The sequence below is a fragment of the Aythya ferina genome (assembly GCF_964211825.1).
Source record: "Aythya ferina genome assembly, chromosome: 4".
Lineage (NCBI taxonomy): Eukaryota > Metazoa > Chordata > Aves > Anseriformes > Anatidae > Aythya > Aythya ferina.
The window spans coordinates 63,802,667-63,824,150 of record NC_140300.1 but is presented as its reverse complement, the minus strand read 5'-3'; the positions used below and the strand labels follow the sequence as shown (position 1 = coordinate 63,824,150).

The following is a 21,484-nucleotide window of genomic DNA, read 5'->3' as shown; positions in this document are numbered from 1 at the left end:
ATGAAACCTAATTGGATAGAACCCAGGTGCCATAAAGATTTAGGCACACTGGATTGTTTTCTTGTAAGGGCTGATGATCAGATGCCAAGTCTAGAGCAGGAAACTGTTATTTTGTCTGGCACAGCTCTCATATTATACTTCTTAAAGAATTCAAGTCACCTCTTACATTTCTACTAGTTACAGGCCAACCTCTACCAGATCATTCTAGACTGAGACAAGCGAGACTTCACTGCTGTCTAAAACGAGGGAACTATTCCCCTGCAAAGCACGAAGGTCTCCATATCCATAACCCGCCTTCTCAACAGGCAACATGGGAACCTGGGACATGTGCTAAGGTGTGGATAAATGCAAGAAGAATATGTTAAAAATATCTAAAAACGAAACAAAAAACAGGGCTTTAATCCTCCAAGTGCTAAGATGCATTCAGAAGAATGAGACAATCTTCATCCATATTATATTCAGTGATCTCTTTACCCCAGTAAAACACTTCCTGCCATCCTTTACAGCATAAATGCCTGGTGTTTTTCTGCAAATTATAAAGCTTTACACATCTGCACCAAAAAATAAATAAAGGCATCTTTCTAACCTCTAGACCATCTTTCTCAATCGCAACAGAAACTTCAAGGCTTCAGACCTTGAAAGAGATTGTTTAGGGTGATGTGGAATCTTGGTTACCAGAGTTTTTTTGTTGGTTTTGTTTTGGAACTTTCCAAACAAACGTGCACCAAAGAAATACACAAGGGTATCTATCCCAGGTCATAGGAGTGGAGTACCTGGCCTTTGAGATTCATCCTTAAATAATTTTCCTGTGATTCCACATCATTTCTTGAGGAATTTTATAACAAAACAAGTAGGAGATGGACAATGCATGTTTTCCCCTAAATTCTTTGCTTTCCAAAAACTCAACCACAAAACATCTCTGTCACTTCCTGTTATAAGTTGCCCCCTTAATTAATTTTCAGAGAGCATTGCATTAATAATAGAAAGGAATTTATTGAGTAAGCAACAGCAAGCAAGACAGCGCTAGGTGGCTGGGGAGTCTCGGCTCCGCCAACGGCGCACACCTCACCCCCGCCAGGGTCCCTTTTCATATCTTGGTAATTCCGGGATTACGCAGCACATCCTGGTATGTTCTGCGACTGCACGCACTGTTGCCAGGGGGTCGTCTCTGTCCCTCTGGTGGTCGTGAAGATGAAGGCCGTAGTCTTCCTCAGCATTGTGGTTCAACTTCTTTTTTTGTTTGGTCATGTTGGCCCAGCGTGAGACGGGAAGGCAGGATGTGGAGACACTAGGTTAGCAACTTCTCAGGAGATGGTTCCATGAGCTTTGCAGCAGGGTCTTTGAACAAAAGAGGCAACTGAGATGCAGAAGGAGAGAAGGGGAGGGGGTTCTCTTTTTTGTTACATTAAGCAAAAGAATTTTCATAGTGTCTAGCCAAGCATTATACAGCTCCTTACTTCAGCAGGGAGCTTTCGCAACTCCCGCTCCTCAGACAGAACTCCTTGTTTTTATAATACAAGAGACAATGAACAAACATTTATTGTGTATTACACTACTCATCCCATACTTGCTTATCTATTGCTAGACTTTAATTTTGGTGTGCAATTAAGTGTATGATAAGTGTCTTCTTGCATCCATGTGAACACTGTCTTGTTTGTGCAGAGACCGAGCTCTGGATCAAGTCTGAGCAGAACCTTCCATGTGTAGGTGGTTTCAGAGGAGACTCTTCAAAATGCTTCTGTAGAAAGGTTGTTCCCTTTCAGAAAAACACTACCAGCCCTTTCCTCCCTTCCAGTCCAAAAGCCTTAACTAAGTTGTTCCAAAGTGTCCCAAAATGAAGTGCTCAAGGTGATATAGGTTCTCTTTACTAGGCCCTTTGTGCTAGTGGAGGAGTATGTGGGAGGATGGAGAGAAAGGTGGTCAGTGATCACTAGGAACTGTGCAAGGTGTTCCACAGTTGAAGACTTTTTCTTCCCAGTGTACCATTTTGTTCTTAAATAAGTGATTTAATTATTAGAAGTGAGGACGGAGAATGATGTGTGCAAACTGGGTTTATTGATCAAGGAAGGTGGGTCTGCTTGTGGGAGCAACAGTGTTGAAGGGCAAGCCTGTTTCGTTTTAGAGAACTAGGAGAAGGTGCCTTTTTAATGAGGCACGTTGTGCCCAGAGACAAAGCAAGCTTTCTCTAAACAGATGGAGTTAAAAGCTTTGGAAAGAAATGAGCTACTTGAGTTCCTTGACAACACCCGGTGTGGGGTGGGAATAGCCAAAACTTGACTGCAGGTTTAGCTTAGACCAGAAACTGGAAGAGATTTTGCTGTATAGAAGAGGGGTGAACTTCTAGAACAGGCTCCCAGTGAGTGTGTGTGTGTTGGAAGGGGGGCACTGGGGTCACCCAACCGCATTTAAATGGAGTTAGATCACTTAATGGGTGTAATGGTGTTTATGGTGGTAGAAGTCGGGATTTTATGAGTCAGGAGAGGATGTCCATATGCTCTTCTACCTCCAGATTACCACATGGGCATTAATTAAATTAATTATTAAATCTCTTCAGGAGTCATGAACATGTTAAGTGCATTTTGCAACAACACTTACAGCCCAGGCTGTAGTTTAGGGCCTGATACAACTGAAGCTCTGCTGCAATTAACGTAAATCATGCAGAATGTTACCTGGCTGAGGTGTCATTCATAGCGTGTCTCTAAGCTCCTGTTTGTTTTCAAGTGGTTTGGACAGTTTTTAAGCGAATTATTTGTCCCAGTGGCTGGACACCATGTCATAGGCTCAGTTACATGCAACATATCTAGGTAGGTTGATAATAAGCCAAGTTTTTCCCCCAGCTGGCTCACCCAGTTGACGGCTGGGTTGGTCCAGCAGCTTGGTTTCACTGTAGAGGCTTACCTGCCATATTCACTAACAGATGCCTAGCAAGTGCACAGCTCGAGGTGGAAGCAGCAAGGAACGTGTTTTTGTTGTTTTGTTTTGTTTTGTTTTGTTTTGTTTTTCAAAAAGATTGCTTTTTCCATCCTGAGATGGCTCCTGGGGGATGGACCCCGTGGTACAGAGCCGTGTGGGAGCAGTTCTTGAAGAGCTGCTGCCTGTGGGCAGCCCCCGCAGGCTCAGTTCGGGAAGGACGGCATCCCATGGGAGGGACCCCACGGGGAGCAGGGGCAGAGAGGGACCCTGAGGGAGCGGCAGAGACAAAGTGCTATAGACTGACCACAGCCCTCATTGCCCTGTTCCCGCAAGCCACTCGGGGGAAGAAGGTAGAAAAGGATGGATGTGAGGGAAGGGAAGTGTTTTTAGTTTTTCTTTTTTTTTTTTTTTTCTCACTGGTCTAGCTTGTTCGTAATAGGCAATTTTTTTTCTACTCCCTGTACCAAGTCTGTTTTGCCTATGACAATAATTGTTGAGTGATCTCCCTGTCCGTATCTCAACCCTTGAGCCTTTTTCTTTGTATTTTCTCCCCCTTTCCCTTTGAGGACAGGGAGTGGGAGTGGTTGTGGTGGAGCTTGGCTGCCCACCTTAGTAGAAACCTTCTCTGTAATTTTTCCAGGTACTAAAGTTCAGACTAGCAGGTCTGCCGTTTCCAGGGTCTTCTCTCACACTCTTCCTGTAGATTGGTATAACTTCAGCTAGCTTCCAGTAAATTGTTGAGAGGGCTCCAGCTATAACATCTGCCAGCTCCTTCAGTACTCTGGGTTGAACTCTGTCAGGCCCTGCGGACTTATAAATGTTCAGCTGACACAATTGGTCCCTTACAATTCTCATGACCACAGATGTAAAGTCACTGTTTCCCCATCTGTGGGCTGCCAACTCTGAGGTCTGGGCAAGGACAATCATTACTATTAAAGACTGAGACAAAGAGCATTAAATGCCTCTGCCTTTTCCTTGTCCTTACTTGTTAGCTGACCGTCTGCATCAAGTGTCTTTCCAGTGTTTTGTTTTAACCTCCTTGTGCTGTTGACATACTTGAAAAAAACTTTTTCTGACACTACAGTGGCCACTGTCAACTCCAGCTGGGTTTTGACTTTTCCTGTGTTCTCCATGCAGATGTAAACTGCAGCTCTAATCTCCTCACGAAGCCAGACCTTGCTTCCAGTGGTCATATATATGTGTATATATATTTTTTTTCTAAAGCCAGTTCCCCGGGGACACTGCTAAAATAGTTCCCTGTGAAACTTAGTTTGCTCTTTTAAAATCCAGCAACTGAGTGGCAACTCAGACCTTGTCTCCTTACACCAAAATTTTTGAACTCAACTATTTCATGATCACCATGGCCAAGACAGGATCCACCTGTGATAGCACTCCTGTCATGAGACTTGTCCCACCCTACTTCTCTAATACCAATGATACCATAGCTCTGGGAAAGGGCCAAAGCTCCCAGTTCACCCCGTTTGTTCCTCGTACTGCATGTGTTGAGATCTACAAACATTTCAGATGTGCTCCGAAACAACAGTGCTCCCTGAAGCGGGCACAGATGCTTTTGTTAGCTTTGCCACTCTCAGGCAGTGCTGTACCATTTCCTTGCCGAACCTCAGCGTTCCTAAGGGTATTCTCCTCGTTTAAAGCCCTCTCAATTTGCCGAGAGGAGCCGATCGCCATTTGCCGAGGCGATCGGCTCCGGGGCAGACGCGTTGTGCAGCGGAGCGGGGGATCGGGCCAGGCAGGGCTAATTTTTCCGGCATCGAGCCCACTTGAGGGAGCCGCCAGGACCCGGCAGCCCTCGTGAGGGAGGCTGACGAGGCGAAGGCGGAGCCAGCAGCGCCCCCTCCCCAGCCCTTCAAAAGCTGCCCCTAGGGAGCTGGGGCGAGCAGGGCGTAGCGCAGGCAGTTCCAGCAGGCAGGGCAGGGCGCTCCCCCCGCCCACACGAACACCTCCTTAACAACAGCTGTTAGCTAGGTGATAATGGTCTCCACCAGGCACTGTGCTCTCTCCAGGAAGTCGGTACACACCCAGACTGACTGCCCTTTAAAAAATGCAGCAGTCACTGGATGCGGGGAGTGCCTGAGCCTGTTGCTGCCAATGGCGGGAAGCAGAGAGACTGCGTGCGTGAGGTGCGAGCAGGTGGATGACCTGGTCCGCATGGTGGTGGAGTTCAAGGAGGAGGTGGAGAGGTTGAGGGATATCAGGGAGTGAGAGCAGGAGATAAACTGGTGGAGCAACACCCTGCACGGCCTCAAGGAGAGGTACCAAGGTGAGACACCCCAAATGGGGGTGGACCCCCTGCCCTGTCACCGTTGGGCAGAGGGAGGGAATCTGGGAGTTGAGGAGGAATGGAAACAGGTCCCTGCTCGACATCGCAGGCGATGCCCCCCCTACCAGCCCCACCTTCCCAGGTGCCCTTACACAACAGTTTTGAGGCCCTGGAGCTCGACAGACCAGTAGCTGAGGATGAGGTAGCAAGTGTTCCCAGGAGGATGCCTAGGGCGAGGAGGTCTACTCCACGCCTCAGGACTGCCTCCACCAAGAAAGACAGAAGGGTGATTGTTGTAGGTGACTCCCTTCTCAGGGGAACAGAGGGCCCTATTTGTCGGCCTGACCCTACCCGTAGGGAAGTCTGCTGCCTCCCTGGGGCCAGGGTCAGGGACGTTGCCAGGAAGCTTCCCAACCTGGTACGCCCCTCTGACTATTATCCTTTTCTGATAGTCCAGGCAGGCAGTGACAACACTGAAGAGAGAAGCCTGAAGGCTACCAAACGAGACTTTAGGGGGCTGGGTTGGTTAGTGGATGGAGTGGGAGTGCAGGTGGTGTTTTCGTCCATCCCTACGGTGGCAGGGAGGGGTACAGAGAGGACACGGAAAGCCCACCTGTTAAACACGTGGCTCCGGGGCTGGTGCCAACGCAGAAATCTTGGGTTTTTCGATCATGGGGCACTTTACTCAGCACCTGGCCTGATGGCCGCAGACGGGTCCCTATCTTTTAGGGGAAAAAGGATCCTGGGCCAGGAGCTGGCAGGGCTCATTGGGAGGGCTTTAAACTAGGTAAGAAGGGGGATGGGGCTGAAGCTAGGATTGTTGGGGCTGTGCCAGGGGGAACAATGGCAAGGCTGGAGGATAAGGCAATGGCCCAGCTGAAGTGCATCTACACCAATGCACGCAGCATGGGTAACAAACAGGAGGAGCTGGAAGCCATCGTGCGGCAGGCAGGCTACAACTTGGTTGCCATCACGGAGACGTGGTGGGACCAGTGTCATGACTGGAGTGCTGCAATGACTGGCTATAAGCTCTTTAGAAGGGACAGGCAGCACAGAAGGGGTGGTGGTGTGGCTCTCTATATTAGAGAGTCTTTCGATGTAGAACTTGAGGCTGGGAATGACAAGGTCGAGTCCCTTTGGGTTAGGATCAGCAGGGACAATGAGGCTAGTGTCCTGGTCGGGGTCTGCTATAGACCGCTGAACCAGGATGAGGAGACAGATGAGGAATTCTACAGGCAGCTGACAGAAGTCACGAAATCTTCAGCGCTTGTTCTCGTGGGGGACTTCAACTTCCCTGACATATCCTGGAAGCACAACACAGCCCAGAGAAAGCAGTCTAGGAGGTTTCTGGAGAGCATGGAAGATAGCTTCCTGACGCAGCTGGTTAGTGAACCTACCAGGGGTGGTGCCCCGCTAGACCTTCTCTTCACAAACAGAGAAGGACTGGTGGAGGACGTGATTGTCGGGAGCTGTCTTGGGCAGAGTGACCACGAAATGGTGGAGTTCACTATTCTTGGCGAGACCAGGAAGGGGACCAGTAAAACCGCTGTATTGGACTTCCGGAGGGCTGATTTTGAGCTGCTCAGGACACTGGTTGGCAGAGTCCCTTGGGAGGCGGTTCTGAAGGGCAGAGGGGTCCAGGAAGGCTGGGCGCTCTTCAAGAAGGAAATCTTAATGGTGCAGGAACGGTCTGTCCCCACGTGCCCAAAGACGAGCTGGCGGGGAAGAAGACCAGCCTGGCTCAACAGAGAATTGTGGCTTGAGCTTAGGAGAAAAAAGAGGGTTTATAATCTTTGGAAAAGTGGGCAGGCCACTAGGGAGGACTATAAGGATGTTGTGAGGCTGTGCAGGGACAAAATTAGGAAGGCCAAAGCTCATCTGGAGCTCAATCTGGCTACTGCCGTTAAAGATAACAAAAAACGTTTCTATAAATACATCAACACAAAAAGGAGGACTAAGGAGAATCTCCATCCTTTACTGGATGCGGGGGGAAACTTAGTTACAAGAGATGAGGAAAAGGCGGAGGTGCTCAATGCCTTCTTTGCCTCAGTCTTTAGCGGCAATACCGGTTGTTCTCTGGATACCCAGTACCCTGAGCTGGTGGAAGGGGATGGGGAGCAGGACGTGGCCCTCACTATCCATGAAGAACTGGTTGGTGACCTGCTACGGCACTTGGATGTGCACAAGTCGATGGGGCCGGATGGGATCCACCCAAGGGTACTGAGGGAACTGGCAGAGGAGCTGGCCAAGCCACTGTCCATCATTTGTCTTGTGAAATTCAGCTGTGATGTGTGTTTTCTGAAGTTAGTGTCGCCACGGGAGGTAGCAGAGCAGAACGGCCAGGGCTTCCAGAGGGAGGAGATAAAGGCATTGTGTTCTCCTTAACAGCCCTATGTTGGCAGGTCACTGCTGGATGGCATCATGACAAGTGCCTTGAATGTTGGCAGTTCTTATATGGCAGGCAATTTAGTGCCCCTTGTCTTGTTTGATAATTTGTAAGGAAGACCTATTTAAAACCCTGTGGCAACAGCATGGAGAGGAACTTATTAAATCACTGGTGTCAAAGGCACAGAGATGGTGTTTTGTGGCCATGAACATCATCGCGCTTCCATTTAACACAACTTGCTGCTGCACAATTTATAAACCTGACTGGTGAACTGGGAATTGGGATGGCTTCTTGGGCAGATGAACATCCCAAAGACTGAACAGCAGCTACCAACATTATCTGTCACTTCTTACGAGCGCAAAATCCATCACAAAAAAAAAAAAGAGAAAGCAATTTCTGATGCTTCTTTAATGAACTGTCTCTCAGAGAGGGAGTGAGAGGGGGGGAAAAAAAAAGTCTGTTCTTGCATTACATAGTAAGAAGTTGGCTATAGAAAGCTCTGGATTTCTTTTGCGCTAGCTTCATGGTATGTAATATCACCAGGATTGCACTCTGAGACTCTCTAGCTAATACTACAGCCTCTTAAACACAAACATTGAATTTGGAAGCAGGTTTTATTGCAAACGCTTAGAAAGCAAAGAAGATAAACACAAGAAAATTGTTCCAGTATTTTGACAGCCAAGTTTGAGAGCTGTTACACATTGACTCTTAACAGTTCAGGATGTCAGAATACTGAAAGTGAAAGCTAGTGACAGGAAGAGGCAAACAAAATATGAACCTAATGCTCCAAGATAATAATTAAAAATAAGAATGCATAGGAAAGATCTGTCTTTTTTTTTTTAAGGTGCTGAAACAAGAATACAGGATTTTAGCTTATGTGGCCAGGGGACATATGGGGGCTTCATTAAGGCTTTTATGGCTTCTGCTATTAACAAACCAATGATGTGTCCACTAAAACTCAACATCAGCCATTGAATATCAACACGGGAGCTATAAGAGCATAATACTAATTTCTCTACGTCTGTCTTTTTTTCCTTGCATATAATCCCCAATTGCAATATCCGGTTCTCTCTCTCACTCTCACTCTCCGTGTGTGTGTGGTGACCTTCAGTCAGGTTAAGGTTAATGTGATCACACTACTGGCAAAGCTCATTGAAGGTTGACAAGTTGCAGTTCCTGAGAATTTCAATGATAACATCCCCAAATGAAATATTGGAGCAATAACAGTTCTCAGTCTACAGAAAGTAGTTTTTCCTTTGATGCCACTTTACTTTCTTTCTCCTGGAGGACAGCTCTGCTCCTCTTCCCTGCCCCACTCCAGTTATATTTCCTTATTTCACGGTTATGCTCATATTCCACGTATCGGTGTGTGATGCCAACTTGCTCTTGTAGTAGAGCAAGAGATTTTTAGAAGGTGGAAGACCACCCCCCAAACCAAAGCAGTTGAAACGGAGGTAAAATTCTTGCAAGAGCATGGTTCCTGTGTGCATAATATCAAGTGTGAGCAACCATCCTTGTTGTGTGGATTAACTTGCTAAACAGCACCTGTAATATGTTAGTGTTAGACTTTTGAATATCTCTGGTTATTTATTTAATTACATGTACATGCTCAGTGTTGCTCTGTGCTTATGTATTTTATTTCTTCTAGGGCAGAAGACAACCGATTTTCTGTGTTCATTTCATATGCTGGGTGTGTGCTTATACGGTACCAGGTTCTTATATTCCTTCCCTTGTTGTCCATGGAATTAAACTCAGTCCAACAGAAAAACTTTTGACAGATACTCAGCAACACGATCTTGTCTTGATTGAGATATTGGTCACTTCCCTAGCAGCTACCTCACCCTATGGCATCCTGCCACGGGGACGCTGGGGAGCAGTGGTCTTACCTCTTGTTCTGAGGTGCTTAATGGTACGCCTTCATCCTTGTGGGTACTGGTTCTTAGTCAGAAATGTGTTGTCTTACCTTCTCCACCACAGAGGCTCACATTTGGATGGGAAGGCTTTAGATTTGGGCCTGACGGCAGACATTGGTGCTTGCTCAGAGCCTGCAATATGGGAAATTGTGGGTCAGTTGAGGGAACCTGCTGAAGCCCAACTGGCATCAAGCGTTACAGTATTGCTGCTGCCCACCTCTGTTGTTTTAATTTTTTGAATAGTCAGCTGTTTGCTCTTGCAAGGTAAAGAAGGGAACACTAGGGTCTGTCAGAAAATGCCTTGCCTGAATGTTAGATGGGATCATATGGATGCAAGGGTAAGAAGTGTAATTTTATGGTTGGCCCTGCTGCCAACCTGAGATCTTTAAAGTAGTTGGCTTCTGGGCACTTGGCATTAAGGAGGAAATTAGAAATCCAGGTGGTGCTACTCTTTCTTGTTCAATTTTATAGAATGACTACAGCTGTGTAGAAAAACATAACTTTTTTCTCTGGATGTCGTATAACTGGCTTTTAAAGCGAGCACCGTACCTCACAAAAGCTCAGAATTCTTTGTATGACGGTCATTTTTGTAACAAGATTTCCTCTTCCATTTCTCTCTGTGTGGGAGAAGGGGTCTGCGTTCAGCACTTACCCTGAAGTGAAAATTGTGAATGTACTCCTCAGGATGCTGCTGCTATTGTAAGTAGTGATGAATGCAGGCACGATGGTACTTCAATGTGATGCCGAGTGTTTGAATTTAGTTATGCTGGCAAGTTATTTGCTAGGAGGTAGTGTTTGGTGGCCTTCGTAGAAGTGGGTGGTCTCAGACCATTTCCTGACAGGTGGGTGAGTCACGCTCAATACAAAGTGTTGCTGGGCTTGAAAAGTGAGATTAAATAAGGTAAATTCCAATGGCTGGCATGTCTCCTTGATCATGTGAAGCCTTCAGGCAATGAGTCCCCTTTGGAAACCACAGTACCTTGAGCTCACTGGCCAGCAGGGCATATAACAGCATGGCAAATCATCTGGGAGACTGTAATGGGGGCTTGCAGTGGTCCTGAGCTTCATAAGCTTAGCTTTAGAGAACAGAGCTTTTCCTGTGCTAGTGCACTAAGACTTTCTCATCCTGTAATAACGTATTACTGTGGTTTTATGTCTTCTGAATCGAGAAGTACCAAGTTCTGGTCCTGCTTAGGGTTCTTCAGGGTGGGTGTACAGTATGGGCCTTACCTGTTTCTGCCATGCTGTTCTTGCCCTGGTAACAAGTGGTACATTATCTTTGCTTCTTCTCTGTCTGTGGGCAACTAGACAGAGATTATCATAATTTCTCGTGTGTGGAAAAGAGGAAGAAGAAACCTTGCCATTTAATACGTGAGAGGGCCCTGAGACTTCCTATAATCCGAATGGAAGGTCCCTTCTTTCAGTCCTCCTACTTGGGTAGTTGGTGAAAAATACTGATGTCTGATAACTTCAGATTTGGGGACTAACAGGCATGTGATGCTCTTCCTTCAGCTATGATGGATGGAGCAAAGGAGGCTGCTGTGCAAAAACCTCAACAGTTAGCACGTGGTAGCACTGCTTATCTGAAACTGTTGGGTGGATGAAACCACACAATGAGGTTAGTGTGAAGGTAGTGGAACCCATTATACCTGCTGTAGGAAGGAAAAACTGTTTGTACGTAAAGTCCTAATCATGTTAATGATAGTCTGAGAAGAGAAACATCTCACAGACTTGGGGGAGGTCATACTTAGAAAATATTGCCCAACAGGTTGTGTCCTGTCACCTGAATCTTGCAGGAATTGTTGAGGTTTCTAAGAAAGGTATTAGCTGTAATGACTCCAGATGTTGCTTTGGATATATAACAGTAGCTGTCATTTAACCTTCATAGAAATTTTCCTTTTTTTTAAAGTTCAGATTTCTATAATCTTAGTTATACTGCAGCAGCTCCTAGTTTGCTTCTTCTGGTTCATCCTTGTACAGTACTAATGGAGGAACTGTGTGCTTTTTACTTCAGAAAACAAACAGGCAAACAAAAAAAGAAGTTTGTTCCTTTGAAATACATCTGTGAGATACTACCTTAGGAACATAGTTATGTCCTCAGAATTGATTAAGAGTCTGATGTTTTTAATAATAAATCAGTGAGACAGCACATTTTCTACATGGTAACTGACTGGAAGGCAACAAGATTACTTACAGTGCTTAGTTTCAAATATTAGTTTTCTCTTTAAATTACATTAGTTACATCTAATTATAGGTACAGTTTGTGTTAATCAGTTTGAAGCATAACGATGTGAGTTACCCCTCTCTATAAAAAATATATTTTGACTTGGAACATTAGAGGTATTCTGCATGCTGTGTGATTTTCATTTATGATTTGATTACATAGGTAATTGAAATGTGACAGACTCTGATAACACTTTGTTGGAACAAATTGGTGAGTTCGACTTGTTTCTCAGATATTTTCTTTTTGCCTTCACACAGGCAAAAGAAATGAGTTTCCATCTGCTTGCTGTACAGATGGTTATGAAGCATTTAATATTTTTTCACTGTCTTACTTGTTTCTTTCCATTGTTACGTCCACTGGAAGCAAAAAAAAATCAAACAAATAAACCAAATACCAACCAACCAAAAATAACCAATTAACCCACCAACAAATGTATTACTGCCCAATGACAATAAAACAAATTTTAAGCGTGCGCATACAGAGGTGTAATTTAGGTGTGGATTGTAAGGAATTTATGTACGTGTATTTAAGGAATTTAAGTACAAACTCTGCCACTGCAGTTATCATCTGCTAGTTGTAAGAACTACCTTATGTTGTAAATGAATTACTTCTTGATTATGATGAATTGCTAAACTATCCAGTCACTTCATAAAGACCTGCTCAATATTTAGTAAACATTTGTAAAGGCTATATTACAACTTTTTGCTTGTGATGAAACCGAGTGACCAACCTAACCTGAAATGTCAGTTAAACCAGGTATTTTTATTTCCATCTTGTAATATGTCTGGGGAAAAAGCCAATTGGGCCACTGCATACAAATCAGCACACACAACCTTAATTCAGAACTGTATTATTCAAAATAAACTATAAACAAAATGCATCAAATGCATACATAGATGCTATTATACGTGATTAAATTTAACATGGCCAAGTTTTTGTCTGATTTTAGAGTCCATGTCATGCAAATATACACACTTAGGTTTACTTACGAGCAGATTAACTGCAGCAGCTTGTTCATTTACGATGAACTAAAGCGTGTGTATGAATTCCCTTGGGATTGGGACTTAAATATATTGTGGTAAATTGTTTTGTCGGAATGGCTATAAACAAAAACAGCCTGACCAGAAACTGTTGCTTTGTTTTAGTGGAGAAGCCGGGGAAGATCAAGGGAGGGCTGATGAAATGAGAGCTGTTCTTCACCAGCCAGAAAGAAAAACTTGCCTCTGAAACTTCCCACAGAATATGAATTTCCGGTAAGTTGATTCAGGATCATCGATCCGTATTGTAATGGATACTACTGAAATGCTTCATTAGCAAAGTGTCTAAAATTTAATTTAGATACTGTTATGATAATTTGTGCTTACTACAAGTAGGGGTGCCCTGCCATATATAATATTATAGGAACTCTTGTAACACCATGATTTGTGAATTTTCTCCTATTTGTAGGTAGCTGAAATTTTCCCATGTAAATATGCATTCCTGTGTATTAGGTTTAAACTCACTAAAAGCAAAGTGGTAACCTTAGAAATTGTTGTACATTTGTACAGAGTTGTAAGGTTAAATAGAGCTTTAAACTAAGTTTGAATGCCTTGCTGATGGCCTTTTTCTTTCCAATTCATTATCAGCATTGTTCAGAAAATAGCAAAATAATTCTTCTGACAACTTTTCTTTTGGTGAAAAGAAAATAATTGAAGCTAGCTTTTCTTAGTGCCTAGTGTTTGTGTTTTTAAAAACATAATGAGAAGACCTTTCATGAACCCTTCATTCTTTGGAGTATGCATGTTTTGTTTTGTGCAATGAGTTTTACTGTGATGTGCTTGCAGAACTAGGTGGAAGTGTTCACTGAACATGTTGAAACAGATGATCCATGGGTTTCCTGGGGATTTCTATGTGCAAGCTCTCACCAGCCTTGACTGGGGCAGAAGTTTCCCTGCCTCCTTCCAAACGCTGTCCTTCCAGTGCCACCTCTTGGTAGGCTCACTCACTGACATAGCTGCGGAGTTTCATGAGTTGGAGAGGTGAGCGTAGCAAATGTTTCTGGATGATCTGGCTGACCCTTAAAAAAGAAACAGCCTTCATACCCATTAGCTGCCTGCTGAGCAAGCATTAACCTTGTCTGGTATCAGTGGTTATGTGGAAAAACTGGACTCCACATGTATTTGTTGAAAATAAGGTAGTAGGCCTTATTCAGAGCAGAGCTCAGCTGTTGCACCCACCACTGCTGGGTTTAGTCATGTTGTGACAAAAATTTCCACATGTTTAGATTCATCTCGGTAGATAAAAAGCTGTAGTGTAATATTACCCATCAGATTTTTCTAATATAGTGTGCCTAGTAACTTGGCTTATAGTGTTGAGTGGTCAGTCATTTTTAGTTTTACAGATGTGAACAGATCTGGTTATATAAAGAGTTGTGTTATCTGACGTGCCCTGAAGAGTAAAATCAAAAATCCTTCATGCTGTTTCAGTTTGGGTGGTTGCAATTACAATGCTCCTCACACATTAGTTTGCCTTCCTCTGGTCCTTACCTGAGTAATGGTGATAATACCAATTTTCTGTTTACTGATTAGCATCATACCACAATCCTTCGCAGTTGTGACAGGCCCCTGAAGAAGGAAATGCTGCCTTGAATGGGGTTGAAGAGTGTTCAGTGAAGAATCACAGAATGGTTTGGGTTGGAAGGGACCTTGAAGGTCATCTAATTCCAACCTCCCTGCCATGGGCAGGGTCACCTCCCACCAGACCAGGTTGCCCAAAGCCCCATCCAGTCTGGCCTTGAGCACTTCCAGGGATGGGGCAGCCACAGCTTCTCTGGGCAGCCTGCTCAAGTGCCTCACCACTCTCTTAGGAAAGAATTTCTTCCTTATATCTAATCTAATTCTACCCTTTTTTTAGTTTAAAGTCATTAATCCTTGTCTTATCACTGCATCCCCGACAAAGAGTTCTTCCCTAGATTTCCTGTAGGCCTCCTTTAGGATGCTGGAAGGCCACAGTAAGGTCTCCCTGGAGCCTTTTCTTCTCCAGGCTGAACAACCCCAACTCCCTCAGCCTGTGCTTAAATACCCATGTGCTGAATCATCCTGCCATCTTAAAGAAAACACAATGTGAAATACAATACTATGGCTTTTAACCCAAAGCTTTATGGTTGGTGTGGTTGTTTTTTTGTGTGTGTGAAAAAAACAATTCCTTATGAGCGGTGCAAGAAGATGCGATGATCACGAGTCATATGACAATTGATGGTTTCAAACAATCTCATCAGGTGCATCTGGTATGTATATTATAGCTTACAAAACCCATGGAAGCTTGCAGAAAAGGTCAAACAAATTCAATGTGTTAAGGAGCCTGTCCTTTCCAAATTTCCTTCTTCCAAGATATCCGTGTTCCTTCAGATTTTAGGAGTATTTCCAGGTGGATAATGGCAGCACGCACAGCTTTCACCAAAAGAATCTAAGAACAAAAGGCCGAAGTGAGGCAGGTACCTAATACCGCTTCTTTGGAGGTTTGTTTCTTGGTTCTGTCTTGATTCCTTTGTCCATTTTTAGGCTGTTGCTCAGCATTTTATATTAATTTTCAAGGTAGCATAACTGGTAGGTCTGCAGATGAACGTTAGTTGCTCAACAGCCCTTGCATGCATATATATTCTTTAGGCAAAGCAGAACCAATCCTGTCAGTTCCGTCCTATGGCCAGTTTGTGTTAAAATCCCTTATTTATGGAGATGATATTGGTGGTGATAACGCTATAATCAATAGCTCCCTTACCCTTTACCTTGTTACGGATTGTGCCTTTAAGTGCTGAGGAAAGCCAGGGATGAAAAAATAGCTTCAGAGAATACTCCATAAAGATGCTCATCTAATCTAATAATACAGACTGAACAGATGAAAAGGAACTGAAAAAGTGCTATTCAAATGCCAGACAATACCAAGGAAATCATCCTGCAAAAGTGTTTTACAAGGATGATTAGGAAAGAAAACCACCTGTAACTGTACCTACATCGATGGGAACAGGGAGGTAAAAAGCTTTCATTATGTCAATGAAGAAGAGAAAAAGCTTAATTCTTCTTTCAAGCTTACTCCTAATGAAGTTGTGGCTTTCTGACACAGCCCAAAAACCCTACTGCCAATATCAGCAAGGGCATCTTAATCATTTCAACAGCAGATACTTAACGTTTAACTGCTTCATCATTTCTGGTGGCTCCCCCTGCTGTGTTTTAAAAGCCCATCATCATGCTTTTTGAAGGGCATACACAAGCATCATAAGTTTCTCTTGGCTTTGGGCAGCTCTGCTGACTAGGTACAAAGCCCTAGATTCATAGAAAAAAAATGAGTTTTCTCTAAACTTTATCTTAAGGATTTAGAGATGCATAGGGGTGAGAATTCAGAGAATCACAGACTATCCAAGTTGGAAGGGATCCACAAGGATCGAGTCCAATTCCTGGGTCCCTAAAGGACCACCCAAAAAAAAAATCTGACCATGTGTCAGAGAGTTGTCCAAATGCTTCTCTTGAACTCTGGCAGGCTAGGTGCTGTGACCTCCCTGGGGAGCCTGTTTCGATGCCCAACCACCCTCTTGGTTAAAAAAAAATATATATAAATTAAAAAAAAATCCAGGTATAACAGCCTAAACACCCCCTGTTGCAGCTTCCAGCCACTCCCTTGGGTGCTATCACTAGTGACTACAGAGAACAGATAGACGCATGCCCCTCCACTGCCCCTTGTGAAGAAGCTGTAGGCTGTGATGAGGTCTCTCCTCAGCCTCCTCTTCTCCAGGCTGAACAGGCCCAGTTACTGAATTCCTTTCATAGGCATGTGTGTTTTTTGTTTTTTTTTTTGTTTTGTTTTCTGGCCTGATTGGTGGGTTACTAAACAAGAAAGAAGAGAGCATCTTGCCACTGGCAGCAGAATTAACCCCTTTCAGAATTGGTGAAAATACTCAGAAGAGAAGATAACTTAATGCAGAATTACAAACTGCTCTTTAATGATTAATTTTCCATCTAATTTTTTTGTGGTTGCTGAAAGTATTGACAAAGTTTGTTCATTCCAAAATGCTGAAATTCATATTAGGGATTTGGCACCATCCCTAAAACATGGTGGAAATTCTCTTCTCTGGTTGAACATTGAATAGCTTATGAGTTGGGATACTTTGACCCCTGTTGGAGGTAGGGTTTAGGGCTCTGGTTTACATGATTCAGAGCCAGGGCTAGGATTTTTTTATTCTTCTTTCTATTGAAAATCAGTCTACAAGATAATCTAGTGTGAGTTTCTGAGCTGCCTGTCCTATAAGAAATTACTATACTTTCTGTAAATGCTGCTGACCCAGAGAGAGGTTAAAGTGATTGAGGTTCTGGGCCTGTAAATTAGGACACACACCTGGGACACAAGAGGCTGGCCAAGTCCAAGTGTGGTGTCTTTATAAAACCATTTTTTTTTCTTTAGGGTCAAAAAAGAATTACTTTCATTGTCTTCATGGTTCAATGAGATTCTTTTTGCAGGTCTCTGCACAATAGCTGTGTTCGAATACCACGCAATTTGGAGCTCTGTTGGCTCATGTGGTTGAAGCATGTTTCCTCACTCTAAAGCAGTGGAAAGCAAGCTGAGCTTTTCTGAACTGTCTTTTAAGCAGCACGCTTGGTTTATATTCTTGTGTTATGTATAGCTGTATAGCTATTCTGTATTTATTTATCATTTCAGATACTCTTGGTAGAGAGGAGTGTTTCTCTAGTACCCAGCCATGAGTGGAAGGTGTTTGTGGCAAGGTTTGAATTCCGAGGTGCAGCTTGTTCTCTATTTCATCAAACTCTTGGCCCAGCTGAAACTCATGCAAATACTTGGCTTTCCTCCTGAAGCCAGCTTTTCCTGCCCTTCATCTGTATGCATACTGTCGGCATATACCTCTGTAAAGTAGTTAATGCTTTATTTCTGTGATTATCTGCATGGAAATAATGGAAGAAGAGACCAAAACTAGTACTTGATTCTACTGTCACATTCAAAGTGTGAAGGGAAGAGATTTGGTCTTGAAAGTCTCTGGGTACGATTTAGGGAAAATATTTGTGTGTCTGTCAGTGACGCATGTTTAGCCTTGCATGCAAGGCCTGCTCCTGCGATTCATTTTAAAACAACCTTTCCACAAGGTCAGAGTCTGTGATGCCCTTTCATGTTATTACATGGCTTTCTCTAAAATGCAACAGAATTGGTGGTGGTGGAACCTGGTGATTGCTCCTACCACAGATTTTATAGAAAAAATAATTGCAATGCAAGTAATCCATTGCAACGGGTAATAAATAGTCAACAGGTAGTAATGGCAACCTGTATCTACAATCTGGCTTCTATAATTTGTCATGCATGTTCCCTTTCTTACATTTCTTCTTTAAATCAAAGAAGTTTTAATTGGACATGGAGTTCTTAAAAGCTTAATTTGTCACAGACATACTGAAGTATGTCTTCATTTTTTTCAGGAGATCTTCTGCCAAAATTCTTTCTTTGGTTTGAATGGGTGAGATAAGAAATTGGCGTGGGTGGTTGGAGGCTTTCACTTCCTCCGCCTTGCAGGGATGCATCCCAGACTTGTGGCACAAGGAAAGAGTAGAAGGAAAGAGCTAAGTGCAGCATGTTTTAGAGTTAAGTTGGAAGTAGGAATAGGTTATTGGGTGTGACAATAATATTCTGATGCACTGGGAACTTGGTGATGAGAAGGGGATAAGTCTTACTTGTGCCATGGTCCCGTTGAGATGACTCTGCTACTATGCATGAAAACATAAGACAAAATATGATTAACGTAAGTGGTACCGCTGATTTCAGGCACAGTTAAAAGTGGGGAGTTTAAACAGCTTTCAAGATAAGAGGAACACTTCAGAGGGTATTTGCTCCCAGTCTACTCTCTAGTGTCGTACATCCAGGTATCGTGTTCTTGCAAAGTAGATCTGTGCTTTTCTTGCTCAGTGAGACCACAGCTCCTGTAGCCTCTGTGATGAAATGAGAAAAGAGGGGTCTATAATGGGAGGAGGAAGAGAAAGGCCTGGAGAGGATCTTGATTAGGCTGGTTCAACCTTGTAACAGCATCACTTAATACAAGTGTAGCTGGAGCTGGAGGCAAACTTACCTGAAATGTAAAATGTTACCACTGGTAGAAATTCTTTCTTGATGACCCAAACTGCAGTGTGATTTTTTGTGTGGCCTGACAGAATGGCTCGTATGTTGTTACTTTTGGCATAGGCTGTGCTGGTTTGTTTCATGCACTGCATCAAAACACAACATGAGTGTCCAAAAGTAGGAATCAAAAGAGTTACAGTAGATGTAATGCTTGAGAGAAGCTTTCTGCTTTTTCATCTCCTGTAATAACTGAATTAAACTAGCTCATTTGGAACTGAGCAATTTGTCCCTTAAATTCAGCACCAAGTAAAATTAGCAAGTGGTGCTGTGGTCATATGCTTTCCACGTAATTTTAGGAGGTATGCCCATTGCAGAGAATAACAAGAAGATCCTTTGTTGTGCTGTGATTATTTTGGAAGATCTACCCTCTGGCAACTCCTGATTTGGAGAGCTATAATGAATGGTTGAGGTCCCCAGTGAATATCCAACCTAGGAAGAACAACAAGGATAATATTGAGAATTTATTGCTTGGTCTTTTGCTCTGAGCATGGACCTAGTTTTTAAGTGTCAATGGGAGTTAAGCACTTAAACCCACTTTCAAAGGCTTTTAAGTGAGTATAAACCAAAGTTCATCTGAGTGGCAGAGAGGGGCCTAACAACCTGAATCTTTCAAGGCATTTGGGTCCCTACCTCCCAGTGACTTTGATCTGGAAACTGGGGTTCCTTAGCAGTTCATGAACTTCGGAAATATTTAGCTCTTCTGTACAATGCAGGAGAGATTGCAGGAATAAAATGCAGTCAGGTGGTCGAAGTCCTTTGGCTGAAGCAGGTGTGTAAGTGTGTCAGAGGGAAATGTTTGTCCTGGCAGTTGCTGGGTCGAGGCAGAGAATGCCAGTGAGTGAATTAAATAGCAGGTAACTGAATAATGCATCTGCTTAGTTTTACGAGAAATTGTTCACCTTTTCTTTTTGCTTTTCTATGTCGCCCTGAGAATCCAGCACTATTTACAGTTCATTCCTTACTGAATTATTTCGTCTGCTTGTTATTCCAAATAAGAACTTTCTGTAAGTCTGTATCACAGGTGAAGAAATCTAAATATATCAAGCACATCTGCAAACAGAGTTGCTGCTGTGTTTCTTATGAACAAATAGACAAATGGCAGGAAAAATATTCTCAGCTCGCTGCTGTGTCAATTTGTCAATCGTATCAGGATTAACATCAGTCCGTGGGTATCTGTCTAACTTCCTTCACACAGATTTATGATTACATGGCACTGGTTACCCTGTCCGTACTAACAGAGACTTTGTTGCTGAGATTAGTTACACATATGGAATGGAAACATTAGCGCAGCAATTTGAAATGACTGATGTGTGTGGTACCTAGGTACTAGTTGCCCTAGTACCTAAATGACCGAAATGTTTCGGAAATACTTCCCCTAAAAGGGGGACTGAAAGAGTCATAAAACCTAGACTTCGTTTAATTTTTGCATAGGTGAAGTTTGGAAAAATTATCCAAGCAGAGATGGGATGTGTTTATTCGTTTATCTTTGAAGTTTGGCTCTAGAACTTCAAAGGCTGTGAAAAGTACACGGACTATGAAAGTACACTTTGAAGACAGGTATATTTCAGTACTTTATCTCAAGCTTTGTTTTAAAAATGGATGTACTAGCTAAGATAATGTTGTGTTGTGTGCTAGATCAAAAAGTCTCCTATAAGGATCGCTGGTATTCCCGAGCTGTGTGAAATCTCTAATTGACTGGTGCTGCTCCGGTGATCTGCAGTGGCTGTAAACCCAGTGTAATTCTTAACTTGCTGCACTGCTTCTTCTGTTATGCTTCTCTTGCTCCTTGTAGCCATCTGTGTTCATGTTATCTCCTTCTATCAGTCTGGTGCTTGCATGCTTCAGCCATGCTTCTATCTCTCATCGAGCTTGATGCCACACAAGCGGACTAAAAGGGATAAAAGGTAGGGGGAGAGAGTCGGGAGGGTTTGGAAGGATGCACGGAGAAATATGGTCACATCGCCTTTAGTCGTCTTTGTTTTAGCTTAAGCAGGGATGGAAAGATCATGCCTTCATTAGCTAGGGTGGTTTCTTCTTTGGATAAGGTCCAGCTTTTGTCATCTGCTGTGGGAAATGCGGAAAGGCACTGGAAGAGCATGAGAGGCAAATAAAAGGCCTAGTATCTGACATGTCTGCATCTTGCTCAGCTTTTCTTTGGGCTTCTGTTGAAAAATAACTGACAAGTTTTGTCGTTGTGCTAATTGTTGGTCAGTTTCAGGTTGCTCCCATGATCTCATCTTGCATGAGGGAGAAAAATCAAATCAATTAAAAAAAAAAAAAAAGAGGAGAAATCTAATTTATGACAGAAGCCTGGCTTCCTTAGAGCAGCAGCAGCTGTCTTACCAGGATGACAGCATGAGAAGCTCTATAGCCCTTTTGTTTTTACAGCAATCATATTGTTTCATCACAGAATCTAAAATGTTGTTGGAGCGTATTTACTCCTCTAGCCCTTCCACTTTTCAAACAAGCATTCAGGCTCTGGGAAACAAAATTGCAGGAATTGTCTTGTTCCTCCTCATGGATGTGTGTCTTCTGCCATCTGGGTGGAAGGGTCGTCTTGAGCCCAAATATAATGGGGAAAGGTGAAGTTATGGCTCACCAGCCACAGAGAAATCAAACTTTGC

The 21,484-nt window shown here is 43.5% G+C and overlaps 1 long non-coding RNA gene across 2 annotated transcripts in view; it reads left to right on the top strand.

Annotated features, from left to right (window-relative positions):
* The first annotated feature begins 12,869 nt into the window (after positions 1-12,869).
* The window catches only part of LOC311436254, a 237,430-nt gene continuing 228,815 nt past the window's right edge, over positions 12,870-21,484 (top strand). For both annotated transcript variants that reach the window (XR_014692692.1, XR_014692694.1), the window contains exon 1: positions 12,870-12,970. This is a non-coding gene — a long non-coding RNA (uncharacterized lncRNA). The remainder of the gene's footprint in view (positions 12,971-21,484) is intronic.